The sequence below is a fragment of the Cimex lectularius genome, unplaced genomic scaffold (assembly GCF_000648675.2).
Source record: "Cimex lectularius strain Harlan isolate CLEC.00 unplaced genomic scaffold, Clec_2.1 scaffold15, whole genome shotgun sequence".
In the NCBI taxonomy this organism is placed as follows: domain Eukaryota; kingdom Metazoa; phylum Arthropoda; class Insecta; order Hemiptera; family Cimicidae; genus Cimex; species Cimex lectularius.
The window spans coordinates 1,090,051-1,106,571 of NW_019392667.1; positions in this window are offsets into that span (position 1 = coordinate 1,090,051).

Consider the following 16,521-nt stretch of genomic DNA (forward strand, 5'->3'; position numbering starts at 1 on the left):
TATGTATTTAAATCTAATTTGTACAAAATCTACCTACTTATAAAATTAACTATTTGAATTTAAAACAGAAATGTTTAAATTTTTACTAAAATAAACATATGTTTTATATGAAAACAAATAATTTATTTTAAACTGTACGTTAGATTGCATTTTAAAAAAATCATGTATCTAAAATTATTATTTTAGAAACAGTGAATTTTTGCGTGATTGCATATTACAACTTTTGCAACTTTTCTTTTGGTACCATGAGTACATAAATTGATTTTGGCCTTAACAAGTCGGAGAAGATTTAGTTTTAACGAAATTTGTTGTTAGGAAATAATTTTTGACGATTGGATATCGAATGCTCTTAAATACACTGTTGAATTGAGCGTCATAAAACTTTCGAAAAATGTACATTTATTGGGATTTGAAATAGTTAGGGTTAATCCAAAACTTTTTGGTTCATGAAAAACTAGATAAATGTAAAGATCCCCAAAAAAGGGGGGGATTTATTTTTATATAACTTACCCATTACATTAGGCCTTAAATCTGCATATAAATAATATTTTTAAATAGTTAAAATTAAACTTGTGATCATATTTTAATGCGATTTGATGGAAGGATCTGACGTGGAGGTCGAGTTGCAGATACGGCACGTGCCAAACCGCAAGTACGCCCCTCTGGCACGTGCAACTTGACGTGTTTCAAATTGTTTTACAACCGACATCTTACTCAAGCACATCTGTTCTGTATTGTGTTCTTTCTCGGCTTCTAAAGACCATTGCGTCAATGGAATTTACATAACGAAAAAAAAGAACCCATTTGAGACTATTAAAGGTTTCGTTGTCTGATTGTCACCCTTGGACAATTTTCACATGGATGTACTTGATGCAGAGGGATCGTGTTAACATGATGTAATGTGGTTTTACAACGGGGAAAGATTCAAGTAGTTATGAATTTGATCACGCTGTATGACGATTAACTTAGGACTATGTACACTTATTTATTCGAAAAAAGCATATGATTTTTTTTAATGTTCATCTCTATGTGCATGTAATCGGAGGGAGTGTACGGTTTATTTCTATCATGTTTCCTCGTTAATCTAAATAATACAGCCCTCGTGGTAACGTTGTTCACCCCCCCAGCTGGGAAAAAAGTCTAGTCGCCACTCGGTCCACTCTTCCACACGGACGTCAATATTTCATGAAGCCGTTGGAAAATTTAAAAACCTGCTGTGTGCCGGGCCCATTCACAAAAGTCAGGAGGATTATCTCTTTTACTACTTCACAGGGAAAAAGGATTTCAAACCGGAGATAATCCCTATTTCGGTTCATATTTTTTTAATTTATTTTCCCTTAACGCCTTTGTTTTTAACCCTTCTGCGCTTGCCCCCCCTGCCAACCTGTAATATCGAGAAAAAAAACGGGGTAATCCTCTGTATTTTTTGAACTTTGAGAGTGGGTGCATTTTATAGGTGAGCATTTGGTAAAACAAAGGCTTTTGCTTACTGGAATTTACACGCTCAAAACTGTACTCTTTAATATAAACTGAAAATCATAAAACATGAACCGTCTTTTTTATGAAGATAATATATAATGAATAGAAGATGTGGACAATATAAACTTAAATTTCTGTATACATTAAGCATTATATGTGCGAATTTTTTATATACACTATAATTATTCATATATACAAATTTAAATGAGGGAAAACAAAAGCTGACTCTAGGTTGCGAAGAATCAAGTGGTGACACTTCCACAAGAGATTAACAGTATTAGGGGTAGCTGCATGTTTTCACCGTCATTATGCTTGTGTCAACTTGATATGACCTATGAGCAACCTGATAAGTGTGATCTTTTCCCTTTTTGACCCAGCCTCCGAAGACTATAGATGGTCTTCATTAAATTTGAAAAATTTAGACTTACCTCTTTAGGTCTATTAATTTTTTATTACATTGGCAATCGTTCTTTTAAAATTGTGCTGGTAAAGTCGTGTTGACTTATTGCGGCTAACTTTTCTGCGGAACGATCTGACAGTGTTTATATAATTTGTATGGCATATCGCGCATTGTGAAGTAGGCAGAATAAACATAAATTAGTGTGTTCAATTTGAATAAATTTAGAATTTTCGTATTGGTTTAGCTTTTAATCGTACAAGATTCGTTTTTACGCCATCTTTATTGAGGAACGCTATCATAGTTAAACATCTCCCATTAATAATAGTCGGGCACAGCTATTTTACTTCGCAAAGTTTGATATCTGTTATGTTCATGTTCTATGTTGATGTTGATATCTGTTATGTTATATGTTCAACCAGATTAGTGTTTATCGTCGTTATAAGGTCGTGGGTTCGAATCCTGCTCGTGACACTGACTTTTTAATCTCAAATTAAAAACCTTAATTAATTGGATGATACTAATTGGTCAAGCGGACCACGAAAAATAGTGAATTTAATGAATTAAAATTAAGTATACTTCACTAAAGCTCTCCCTGGCCATTTCATTTGTCGCCGTGAATGAAATAGATTACACGACATTTGAAAAATGTAAAAAAGGAGGGAAAATTCAAAAGGTGGGGTTGAGATGGGAAGTTAGTGCCCGAGGGGATCAAAGTCACGATAGCTCAAGTGGTAGAGTAGCGTCGTATCAAGCCGAAGTTCGTGGGTTCGAATCCCGCTCGTGACACTGACTTTTTTATCTCAACTTAAAAACCTTAATTAATTGGATGATATTAATTGGCCAAGCGGACCACGAAAAATAGTGAATTAGAGTTTATTGTTTTATTACGAGTTGAATATCCAAAGGGTGGATATTGTTTGTGTTTTATTAGTCAAGATATTAAATAATTGTGAGATTTCCTCCGATGGTTGACCTGATAATCCTATTGTTTGATAGTTACCTATCATCCTGAGCTGCCTATTTTTTCAATTCAGATGCGTTTCGGTATTTCGCCGTTTGGGTGATATTTGTTGAGTGAAATTTTACTTTTGACGTTGTCTTTTGCTAGACTTCCCCGAATTTTGGCCTTGAAAATATTAAACAAGAAAATATTTTGGGCAAAATAATTGGAAAATTTGTGCCTACAACATGGTTTAACCCTTTTGAGTTACTCCGCCTTAAATAAAAATAGTGTGGAAAGCCTAGTAAATGTTTTGAGAACTGATTTTAAAAATAATCTAAAATGAAGAGCTCAGAGGTCTGTCTTCCATGGTATATACAATGAGTTGAATCTGGAATTAAGAGAAAATCATCATTATTTAAATAAAAATTATAATTTGAATATGATAAGTGTGACAATGAAGGCAAGAGGTCAACTGCTGCCTCTTAATTACTCGGTTCACAGAAATGAGGAGGCGTACCGTTGTGCATAGTGTAATTTAGGTGTGTAAGAGGATGGCTTCCATTTTTTGGCGGTGTGCCCTATCTTGAAGGAATTCACACTTAGGTGGTTTGGCAAATTGCTTTTAGAAAAAATGAAGTAATTTCATTTTTGAAAGGGCAGAACTGGCAGAGTCTCTACAATTATGTTTTGTTCTCCCTCAAATACAGAGCGCTCCTAATCGATAATTTCAATCATTAATAAATTATGGCTATTAGTATTATTATTATTAGTATTCTTATTATTAACATTATTAATATTATTCTATGTTGTTTTTTTTCTTTTGGCAACTCGACAGACAGCCTGTGGGATGTTTTATGTACTGAATATTTTCTTTAAAATAATTTTCATTGTACATAAATTCACTAGTTTCGTGGTCCGCTTGACCAATTAATATCTTTTAATTAATTAAAGGTTTTTAATTGAGATAAAAAAAGTCAGATTCACGAGCGGGATTCGAACCCACGATTTTCTGCTAAATACGACGCTGCTCTACCTCAAGCTACTCTACCTCATAGCTCAAGTAGTAGAACAGCGGCGTATCTAGCTGAAGATCTTGGGTTCGCATCCCGCTCATGACACTGACTTTTTTTAATCTCAACTAGAAACCTTTAATTAATTAAAAAATTGTAAATAATTACACAACAGTGTTTCATGTGTTAAGTCGGGGTCTTTTTGATTGTTCTAGTCGACTGTTTGATCTTTATTTCTCTTTCTTTTTAACTTGGACAGTGTTTTTATTGGTGTAAAAGATGTTTATGAGTTATTATTAACGATTATTTGGAGATCGTGAGATGCGGTCTGGTTGACGTAGGTTTTAGAAAAAAATTTTCTTTATCATGCCAACGTCTCGATCTTTATTGAGATCATCTTCAGGGCTCGGGGTTTGTTTTCTGAGTAGATGTGTCATTATTGGGTGTCGCGTTGAGAATGCCTGTGAGGAAGGAAGTTGGGACAGAAAACATTTTTATGTGAGGAGTCTTCTTTGAGGTAGGACGGAGCCAACAATGGGAAAGAATGGGTAATGGTTTAGCCTGATTATCCTTTCAGGATTATATAAGCAGGGATAATTAGGAAGAAGAAAGCTTAATTGTTGAAAAATTAGACATGTAGAAATGTTTGAGGTGTGGAATGTAATTATTTTATATGTTTTGTGTGATTTGATGATGATATATGTATGTTATCGATATTTTGATTAATGATATTAGCGAAGCTGCGACTAAGTTTACACGTGTCCGTTCTGGATGCTGTGTTTATCCCTGTTGATGTAAACCATTCCTAAAAAGTTACGTTTATGTTTGTCTGAAGTCCAAATTGTGTTGGTGTTCAAAATGGTGGGTAGCCAGTACTTTGGAATTTTGCTTGGGTTTTTTTGCAACCATAGATTTGTTGCTTTACTCTCTTATATATATTGGAATGTAATTCCGATTAAGTTGCCGGACAGTTCAAACAATTGATTTTGTCAATTACGTCAGACTTATTGTTACTGGCGTGGGATCTTTAATTTTGAAAAAAAGTGTGTGAATTGATTTGTATTGTTTGAAAGCTATTTTAAAGTTTTCAGAAAAGAGGAATGTGTTTAATTTATGTGATAGGCCGTGAATGACTGGCATATTGGTTTTTCTGTATTTGATAGATTTGATGTGCTATTATTAGTAATATGGTGTTAGTGTTGTGTTGTAATTGTTGAATTTTTTTTTTGATTATGTGTTTAGAGTAGTGATTGTTATGTAGGATATGTTTGTATATCTGTATGTTCTTGTGGTGAAATGATTCATGGCTCAGGGTAATAATTCTGTGAAGTAACCCTCTGGCCATGTTTATTATTGTATGAAGAGGATGGTGTGGTGTAAAGTTGTAAATCTGGGATAAATGTGTTATTATTATATAATTATTAATTTCTGTACGTATGAGTTTTTTAGTGTTGAATGTGTGGGGCTTTGTATGTATTACTAATGTTTGTAGGTGTGTTTCATGGATTAAATCTTTTTTTTATTATTATTCTAGCTGGTCTTTTTGGTTTCAGCCCTTTTTCTTTTGTGTAATGTTTTAAATGATGTTAGTAATGTTTGTGAGTTATTGTTGATTTTTGTATTTTTGAAGATTTAATGTTTAATATCTGCTCATATAAATCTAAGGTTTGGAGTATGCTCATTTTAGGTTTTTCTATTTGTACATTGTGTATTAGTTCATGCTTGTTTGTGTTGTCGATGGTTAATGGTTATTTTCTATTAGGTAAGTTTGTTTTTCCATCGTTGTCTTTAAATTCTATAAGTCCCTTTTATCTGTCTTAATTTTCGTCATTTCTGTCCGATGTATTTCCTACCGTATTCGCAGGTTAGTGTGTACATTTTTTTAAATCCTAGTCGATCTATCACGTCACTGCCTTAGTCATTTTCATATTGTGCCTGTAGTTTTTAGTGTGATTTTATGCGTAATTTATTGAATAAGTTCTTAGATTGTTTTCTTCCCAACTTATGTAAATGTGGTCCATTTAGTGTCTGCTTTTGTGTGTTGTTTTGTTTATTATGTCGTTGATGTATTTATGTTATAGCCGTTATTGGATGGCTTGTATTCTTTTCTAATTCGTTTTCGTAATTAAATTCAATGATTATTCGGCGATCGTGAGATGCGGTCTGGTGTGACGAAGGTTTTAGAAAAACATTTTCTTTAACGTTTCGATCTTTATTGAGATTATCTTCAGAGCCTGGAATTACTCAATGATTATTCTGAGATCGTAAGATGCGGTCTGGTGTGACGTAGGTTTTAGAAAAACATTTTCTTTATCATGCCAACGTTTCGATCTTTATTGAGATCATCTTCAGGGCTCAAAGTATTAGTTTTCCGTGTAGTTGTGTCATTCTTGATTCTTCTTCTTCTGAGTCGTGTTGACATTAAATTCGTTGTTTTTGGTATGTGGGATTGATTTTGATCTGTTATGTTTTTAGTTCTACCATTTTGTGTGGGTGTGGATGGTTTGAGTCGGCTTGTATGATTACAGCCGTTTTCTATACAGGTCGGATTGTAGTTTGACGTCTAGAAAGTTTATATTTTTCTTTGTTTCTATTTCTACGGTGAATTTTATGTTTTTGTTAGTTATGCAAGTTTGTTGTTGATGTTTACTGTGGCGAATATGTCGACTACGTATCTATTTATGTGTGTGATATTACGTTGACCATAATTCTGGGAAAGTATTTCTCTTCACTAAATAATTGATTAACCTCTGACAATTTTATTGTTTATGTCGCCTTTGTTCAGCCACCATTGATTTAACCATTATTGTTTCTTAGTTCTTTATGGTTTAAAGAGAGGGATACTTTAATTGTCATTTCTGTTTGTAGATAAGATTGTAAAATATTAGCGGTTCAGTCCGTTTTTTTGAGAGTAGTAAAAAGTAAGATCTTGTCTTATTCATTGTAGCGTTTGGAAAGTGGTTTTAACTGTGCCATTTTGCATTGTACGTCTGTTTTTAAACTGTGGCCAATAGAAATTTGATTGCGGCCATTTGATTTTACCGAGGGGAATCCACGGCACGAGCGGCCCCCCATCAAATATCCCTAAAAACCGGAGCGACATGGGGATCCCGGGTGGAAATCACTAAACAAAGGCATCCCTCCAAAAGCAGTAAAAAGTCACAGAGGTCTCATAAGACGAGAAGAGGACCAATTACATTTCAGTTGTGTTCAGACTGCGCCCCTGGGCGAAGCTGAATATTCCAAAAGGGCCACAAAACGGAGGCTTCTGGCAGTAAACTTTTTTATTCCTCCCATCCTCATACCATCGGTGGTCCGCACGGCGGGGGCTTGCGGGGGAGAATTGTTTCATGCCCTTAATTCAGGGGCTCGGTGGCTCTCGTGCGGTATTCGGATTAAAACTGCTAAGCCCTCAGCAACCCCTGCCTTTCTCCCTTGGGCACCCCTCTTGGATATTTGATGAGCGATGCCGTACGGGCGCCTCCTCTTGTATCAAGCGAGGGTAATTGCCTCCCTCCACGTTTTCATTGCGCGGACCGGTTATATTTGGCCTTCTCATCCACACACGAATCTTCTTTCTTATAGCGATAATATTTTAAAGAAAGTTATTCTCTAAACGAGAGAAAAACCCAATGTTTTCTGTTAGAAAACACAGTTCTTAGTTTTAAACATCCATTGAGACAATCACAAATTTGTTGTTTATGTTTTTTTTAATCAATCACAAAGAAATGTACATTCAAGTACGTGTAAGTACCTTCACCTTCTGACATTCCATGATTACCGACCAACCGCGACGATATATTTAAAACAATATCAAGACAAAAGTCCAACATGAAACCCTCACACTAGACTTAGATGTATTGGTCGAGGGTAATATACTGCGCCCTTTAAGAGCTTTTTATCCTTCGTTCTGCGCCCAAAGCACACTGGTAAGTCCCATTTCATCAAGGGACTTGATTAGTAGGCCCGGTTTCAGTGGTTGAACTTCTTCTACAGTCAGCTCGTACATCCCAAAGCACTATCTCCTGCGGGCAAGTAGCGAGTAGCACCACAGTTTGTTAATAGGTGTGTTGGTATCTCCTCTGTCTCTTTGCGGAATCTGCATGTGCCGTCTTGGATTATTCCAACCTCCTTTAAATGCCCATTTAGCTTCCAGTGTGCTGTTAAGAACCCTGTTAGGGTTCGAAGGTTTTGTCCTGCTGTCTCCTCTCCCTCTTTGCGAAATCTGCATGTGCCGTCTTGGATTATTCCAACCTCCTTTAAATGCCCATTTAGCTTGCAGTGTCCTGTTAAGAATCCTGTTAGGGTTCGCAGGTTTTTTCTTGCTTCCTTTGATACATTCTGTCACTTCTTTCCTTCCGAAATTTGTTAGGAGATTCTTGGATAGTTTTTGCCAATGAGTGAATTCCATTGTTCATGTTCTTTTTGTCCTTCTGCTTGAGGTACTCATTGATAGTGTGGGTTCCTATGCCACAGAAGGCCTCGGGGTATTATCAGCGGTATATCAGCCCCTTTTCTTGCAAGGGTGTCCGCTTTCTGGTTGCCTTCTACTTCCATGTGTCCTGGGACCCAGCAGCTGACTTTGTTCTGCGCACCTAATAAGTTTAATTTGGTTTTGCGGTTCAGCACCATCTTTGAACTAATGATGTTTGGGCTTAGTGCTTTGATGGCAGCTTGGCTATCTGGCATCATAACTATGGTCTTGTTTTTGTACCCTTTAGTCAAGTTGGATCGATTGCATGGACTTCAGCTTGGAAGATGGTGGTCTTCCCATGGGTGAATATTTGGTTCCAGGACAGAATACTCCTACCCCTGTACTTTCTTGTGTTCTAGATCCATCTGTGTACCAAAAGATAGTGCCATTCTTAAAGGAGGTGTTTTCCTCTCGTTCCTATTCTTTTTCGGTACTTAGGTTTATTTGGAAGTTTTTATTAAATCCAAAATCCTGTTCATGTCGTCTCTTGGAGCCATGAGTATCGGATGGTCCTTCATTATTTTGATGTTGTCTGTCCATTTTAGTTTTATTCCTGTTAGAGGTTTCTCTTTAATTATACTAATAATAGTTTTCTGTGCTGTCATCATTTTCATGTGGTATAGGGGGATTAATCCCAGTATTTTTTCCATATCAACCGTGGGACATGTTCTCATTGCTCCCGTTATACAGATGCACGCAAATCTCTGTATTTATGTGAGTTCTTTTCTTTTTGTTACTTGTTCTGTTTTATCGGCTAAGGCTCCGTATATAAGAATAGGTCTTACCATCATGGTGTCCATCCAAAACAGGGTTTGCGGTCTACATCCCCGCTATTTTTCCGCACATCATCGAAACTCGTGTCGCCTTCATAATGGTGGAGCCCATGTGTCTCTTAAATTTCAGTGTTTTATCCAGTGTGATGCCCAGTTATTTGCCGTCTTTTTTTATTTCTATCAGAGTCTTATTTACCTCATGTGATCCAGTTTTCTTTTCCTTGTAAAACCGACTGAACCGACTATGGTTGTTATGTGAGGGTTGATTCCTAAGTCCACTAGACTTAAAAGAACATAGGAGAATATGAGAATTGAACCCCAAACCTACGTACAATTTTCTTTAAGCATAAACTTAAACTGAAAAATAAGGGTGTGAAGTTGTTCAAAGATTCTTTGTTTGTTTCTATTCGGTGAAGTTTATTTTTTTAAACATTCAAGTTGTAATGTAAAGAGTGTGTTATAAGTGAAACGGCCTTGATCCCAGCAGGCCCATGATCGTGGGGATCGCCTACCCCTTGATTATTCTCAAGGCTCACGAGTTAAGGAAACCCGGTGCATAGTTAACACCTGGTCATTAGATCTTGTTTACGATCCGACCACCCTTCGCGGCTGAATTATGTACAACCTTGTCTCTTATAATTGTCAAAACATCCCCCGCCCGGGACCGGCAACCCTTAACTTTCCCCGTTGCTCACCTAATTAGGTTGTAACTCCCAACTAACTCTCTTGCGCTCCTCCCTCGCCTTAAAACTTGGCGTGATTTTGATTTTATTGCGAGAAATTCGCGTTTTAACGAGGAAATAAAAAAGTCCCGAGCTCACTTACTCAGAGAGTCTTTTATGTGTAATCTCAAATATCTGGATAATACTGGGAAGATATTCGTGGAAAAGGTGGCCCTTACCTATTATAGAAATCGTAACCACCAACATTAAGTTTTTCAAATAATTAATATTTTTATGTAAAGGTTTGGTTTAAATGAAAAAATGAGCGAGCGGGATTCGAACCCACTACCTTCGGCTAAATGTAGTGGATTATAGTTTTTTAAAGATTATAGCCGAGAATCAAATAGATTACACGACATTTGAAAAATGGCAAAAAGGAGGGAAAATTCGAGAAGTTGAGATGGGAATTTAGTGTCCGAACGGATCGAAGTCACGATATCAAGTGGTAGAACAGCAGCGTATCTAGCCGAAGATCGTGGGTTCGAATCCCGCTCGTGACGCTGACTTTTTTATCTCAACCAATACCTTACATAAATGTTAATTCATTGAAAAAAGTTAATTAGTCAATCGGACCACGAACTGTAATGAATTCAAATAAAATTTTAAAACCTTTTTTACTCTCACTAATATGACCAAAACCAAAAAGATCCAAAATAAAGGACATGGAATTTGACCACGACATGTATACTGGAGCCATTTTTAACATTTGCAAACGTTTCTTTTGCCTTAAAGTCATCATTAGTCTTAAAATTTTGGATTGAAAACTTTGTAAACTTTGAATATTGCCCGGACATCCAAATAGGTTTGAGTAGGTACGTATATGTCGAAAGTTTTGACTTAAATGGTAATCCTTTATAATTAGTGGTCCGATTGGCCAAATTACTTCTTTCAATTAATTAATCTTTTTATGTAAGGTTTTCGGTTGAAAAAAAAATGTCACGAGCGGGACACATTTATTAATGGATTTAATAAACAAAACTAAGTACAACTCGTAGCTACATCGTATGACGCCGAGAATTGAATCTTGATTACACGACATTTGAAAAATGGCAAAAAGGAGGGAAAATTCGAAAGGTTGTAGGTTGAGATAAGGAGTTGTTGTCCAAAGGGATCGAAGTCACGATAATTCAAGTGGTTAGAGCAGCAGCGTATTGAGCCGAAGGTCGTGGGTTCGAATCCCGCTCATGACACTAGCTTTTTTATCTCAACCAAAACCTTACATAAAAACGTTGTTGTGTAGGATGTTTTATGTACTGAATATTTTCTTTAAAATAATTTTCATTGTAAATAAATTCACCAGTTTCGTGGTCCGCTTGACCAATTAATAACTTTTAATTAATTAAAGGTTTCTAGTTGCGATAAAAAAAGTCAGAGTCACGAGGGGGATTCGAACCCACGATCTTCGGCTAGATATGACGCTGCTCTACCTCAAGCTACTCAAGCTCATAGCTCAAGTGGTAGAGCAGCAGCGTATTGAGCCGAAGGTCGTGGGTTCGAATCCCGCTCTTGATACTAGCTTTTTTATCTCAAGCAAAACCTTACATAAAAAGGTTAATTAATTTAATGTTAATTTTGATTGTCGGTTAAGTAGGTAATAAAGCATTTTAAATCTACTCCCTAAGTTAAGTGTCTGTTTTTTAATCGTATTTTTGGATTCCAAATTAGTCTTCGATCAAATGTAGGTCGTAAATAGACAAAGTCCTATACTTTGTCGGTATAGGACAAGTCTCTCGGCGGAGTCGTAACTTTGAAGGGTCAAAATTTCCTTTCCAAAGATTGTTCATTTTTCAATTGTTGATTTATGGTTTTCTAACATAAATAAAGCTTGTGTAAAAAGGGATGTTAATATGGCGGTGTCATATGCGTATGTGGCGGTAAGTGCAATTTCATTTGTGGGCATATCATAAGTAAAAATTGTGTATACAGCGGAGCGAGTATTGATCCTTGTGGCACACCTGCAAGCATTTTTTCCATCTCAGAAGTCTCCGTACCCTGGTTTACTGCGAAAAATCTCTCCGTAAGCTATGAATGTACAATCAGATAATATGGTCATTATTAAAATAAAATCTTGGATTACTGTATGTTTATCATTAATTTATGCATTTTGTAAATAATGATGGTGATTGACCAAGAACTGACGGAAATAAGATTCTTGTTGTTTTTGTTTATACAATTGTTACAAAAAAATCAAAACATAACAAATTAAAAAGTTCGTTTCTGTTATTGGTTTTTATTTAAAAAATGTATATTAAACTGTATTGAAATATAGAATTTTTTGTAGAATTCCAAAAAATTTAATATTTTTAATTATTTTTAGTACTGTAATGCAATATTTAAAACTTAAGTTTCAAAAAGAGTCCGATTTATAAATATACAACCGATGTAATATTAATTAATATTTTTCTCATATCAGATTTGTTACATTTCGAGCTATTTGTAGTTTTTCTGCCTGTTACCTTAGTAATACGAAATTTTTTCAGCCTCTTCTGATCTTGGGCAGGGTGCATCATAAAATTTCTATCCAGGTCCAGCCTACTCCTTGTCCTTTTAAATTTTTAATCGGTGACAAAAACACTATATTATGCTCTCTATAAACACTCTTGTGTGCGGATGTTATTCTACAGCCGTTTGCATTTGTTTTAAGATGTCTGCAGAAATTCAAGACTTTTTAGTATAATAGACTTTAACAGCTTTCGGCAGAGCATAATGCAGCAAGCGCATTGACGACAATTCAACACGAAAACTACCTTGAACCAAAAATCAGAGCGAATAAATTTTAAAATAATTTAAATAAATAATAAGGTTTTCCGACCATAAGTTTGGCTTAAGCAACAGCAACTTTATTATACAACGGTGTCATCCATCGCATTGTGAATATCGTCTCTTCTCTCGAAATGAGACAACTCGGCAGAATATTTTGATGATGCCCAAGCCTCAATTGCTCAAAAAAAAATTCTATCGTACTTAGCAAAGTTACTGGGTTCTCCCGTCATTTATCAGATGTATATACAGCTGACAACCTGATAACATAGTAATCCTGTAATCCAGATTGACACCTCTCGTGATCTGTGGCCAGGAACATAGACCTAGATCTCATCCTACTGCCCAACAAAACGAATTTGTCGAATTATCTATTAAATTTATTAAAAAACATTTTAAAGCTAATTGGGTTTCTCAAGATTTTTTCAAAAATAAAGTTCCAAGACGAACTCAAACAGGTTTGCCACAAGGATGTATATTGAGGCCTACTGTATTCTCAATATAAGATATAAACTTGTCCTATATGTATAAACTGAAGTACTAGAAATTTCGAATGCTCTGGAAAAGCTCAATGAAGGTTTGAAATTTATTAAAGTCAGATCAACCTCGCGTTTTTTATTCTGTAAGGAACTTTACCAAGATGATTTTAATATGTTTAACCTATCTAAGGACAGGTCTACAGGTTTGTCATTGGTCGAGTTAAGGTGGTTATTCAAAATCAGAGGAGATCTGCTTTATCTCAATGGTGCACCTTTTTGGGCTAGAGAAAATGTACTTTGTTCATTATCCACTGACCAGGTTAAAAAAAGACATAGTGCATTTTATTGCAAAATGCACTATCCTATCGGAGATTGGGCTTCTGCATCTAAATTTGACTAAATTTAATAATACACATATTATTGACTTGCTGCTTTCTGATTACAAAAATTTAATCAAATATGAGCGCCACGCTTGGCACTAGCGCCAAGAGTTAATATTAGAATTTAATTTTTGAATATTTTAAAGCTTTGTCTTTCTAAATTACTGGCCCAAATAATTTATAAATCTGTATTTATCGTAAATTAAATGAAGAACAAAAATTATGGTTTATAATGTTTGTTAGTAATTAATGTAATTATTAAAAATTAAATTATCAATTATAATATTTATTTAATGATCTTTTTTATCATTTTTTTTATCTTTTGTACTTCTTATTGTAAATTAAACGAAGAACAAAACTTATGGTTTATAATGTTTGTTAGTAATTAATGTAATTATTAAAAATTCAATTGTCAGTTGTAGTATTTATTACAATTAATTAAGGTGTTTTAGTTGGGATAAAAAAATCAATGGCACGAGAGGGGAATTCGAACCCACGATCTTCCGCTAGATACGCCGCATATTCTTGACTAATAAAACAAACAATATCCACCCTTTGTATATACAACTCGTAATAAAACGATAAACACTAATTCACTATTTTTCGTGGTCCGCTTGGCCAAATAATATCATGCAGTTAATTAAGGTTTTTAAGTTAAGATAAAAAAAGTCAGTGTCACGAGCACGATTCGAACCCACGACCTTCGACTTGATACGCCGCTGCTCTACCACTAGAGCTATCGTGACCTCGATCCACTCGGACACTAACTTCCTATCTCAACCCCACCTTTTGAATTTTCCCTCCTTTTTGTCATTTTTCAATCAACGACTTTTTTATCTCAACTAAAAAACCTTAATTAATTGTAATATATTAATTGGTCAAGCGGACCACGAAATTAGTGAATGTAGTATTTATTTAATGATTTTTTCTTTTGTAATTTTTTCTTTGTGTCGACCAAAAATTTACGTATCAACTAATATTTGTATTATTCTGTGATGTTCGCTAAACTTCAGTTAAAACTAGGATTGTTTCTATTTATTGTCTAGTTTCTTAAATGTTTTTCCTCAGCATAATACGACTTTCGTTTGAGTTTTAGGACTTGGGAACGTTTAATCCAGGTCGAGAGGTAAAACAGTCGAAAAGGGGTGAAAGGCCAGCCAGCAAATTAATTTCCAAAACACAAATCAAACGGGATACCAAACGGTCTCCAATTTGCGTAGGGAAGGAGGAAATTTGTTGTTCAGTTATTGGCCGTGCTTGTAATTAAAGCGAGGCAATCATCAGGCGCATAAATTATTCCGAGTTGCAGCCTGCATTGCCTCATAACCCTCGGGCCCGTTCAAACTTATCCAATTAACTCTATTATACCGAATGTAAACTATTTCAATGACAATTGAATTTGTTTTAATTTCATAGGCTTTTATTCAGACATTTTATTTCTGTTTGAAAGTTTGTGTTTTGTTCATTTCTCTGGTATATTTCAACGCCCGAGCCGTATTTCATCCAAATATTGGAGAATTCATTGTTCCACAGGACTTTTATGACTACTCAATTTCATAAACGAAAAAAAATTCAGTGTAATAAAAAACTGGCTGAGGATTGAACATAAAAAACCCGAAACGTAATAAGGTTTGGGGCTATTAACAACAGACTATGACTTATCTCTGCTTACCGTAGTTTAATAGGTGTATTTTGTACAAACCTATACACGTTAGAAACTGTGTATTATCATAGATAATAATTTAAAGTTTTAATCCATAAAAAAGCAATAGTTCGAAGACAAAATAATGATATTTTAACGCTTACCATTTGGAAAGATTGAATTAGAACACCAGGTTTGATAAAATGACGAATACACTAATTTGTTTAAAAATCAATGCCGATGTACCACAAGGTGAAATCCTAAGCCTGGTCAACCAGCTCTTTCAGTGAAAAAGGTATCGTTGAAATTATAAAATCAACAGCATCCATAACTGGACAGATAATTATTGAAAAATCGTGAGATGCGGTCTGGTGTGATGTAGGTTTCAGAAAAAGAAAATGTTTTTCTGAAACCTACATCACCCCAGACCGCATCTCACGATTTCCCAATAATCATCGACTAACTGTCACTAGCCACCACACAACTGGACAGATACTTCAAAAATGAAACTAAACGATCTGAAACCCATACGTGTTAACTTTAGAAATTATTGGGAAACCAATCGTCTTAAAGGGTGAAGTATCATCATCTCAGTATTCAGTAATGTATTGGGAGTACAAGTATGTTTTAAAGGATTTAGAAGACAGGGCGGATATAAGCTCATTTGACTTTAGTTTTTAGAACGTCTAATTTTGTCGAACTGTAAACACCATATTTTGTTAAGGAACTCCAAATATTATATCAACTTTTGTGCCAAAACGAAATTTACAGTTTGACCAATTTCGGACCTTAACCTAACAAACTTTATGTTAAAACGTTTCATTTGATATTAGTTTTTGGAACGTGTAATTTTGTCGAAGTGTAAACACCAACTCCAAATATTATGTCGATATTTGTGCCAAAACGCAAATTGGTGCACGATCAATTTCAAATTTTTTCGATCAAATTTGTAGAAGATTCAAAAGTAGTCGTTTTTACACGGAGTATAAGGAACGTGAAGCAAGGCCAGAAACTTTACGTACATGTGTCACATTCAGATTTAGATGAACCGCCATGCCCCTCCACACACTCAAACAGTGAAAGGAGTAGGGGCCAAGAAAGGGCTATTTTTTTCAAGTCCTAGAACAGATCCCTTTCTGGCTTGTGTGGGTAAACAGCTATTTTTGGTAAAAAGAAAAATTTGGTGTGCATACTATTCAAGTAAGTTAATTTTATTACTTTGATGTCAAAATAAAAAAATAATAATTGTACTTTAGTTTTAAAAGGGTATATATTTTTATAAAGAAATAATATTTCATTTTAAAAGTTGTGTTAATATTTTAATTGTATTTTCTAATTTGGTGGTCAAAATTTTAATAATAATAATAATTTTTTACCTTTCTTTATGGAACTATATAAAACGAGAATCAAATTCCATTTTAAAATTAAGGTTTGTATATTTGAGATAGGTTTGTTATAG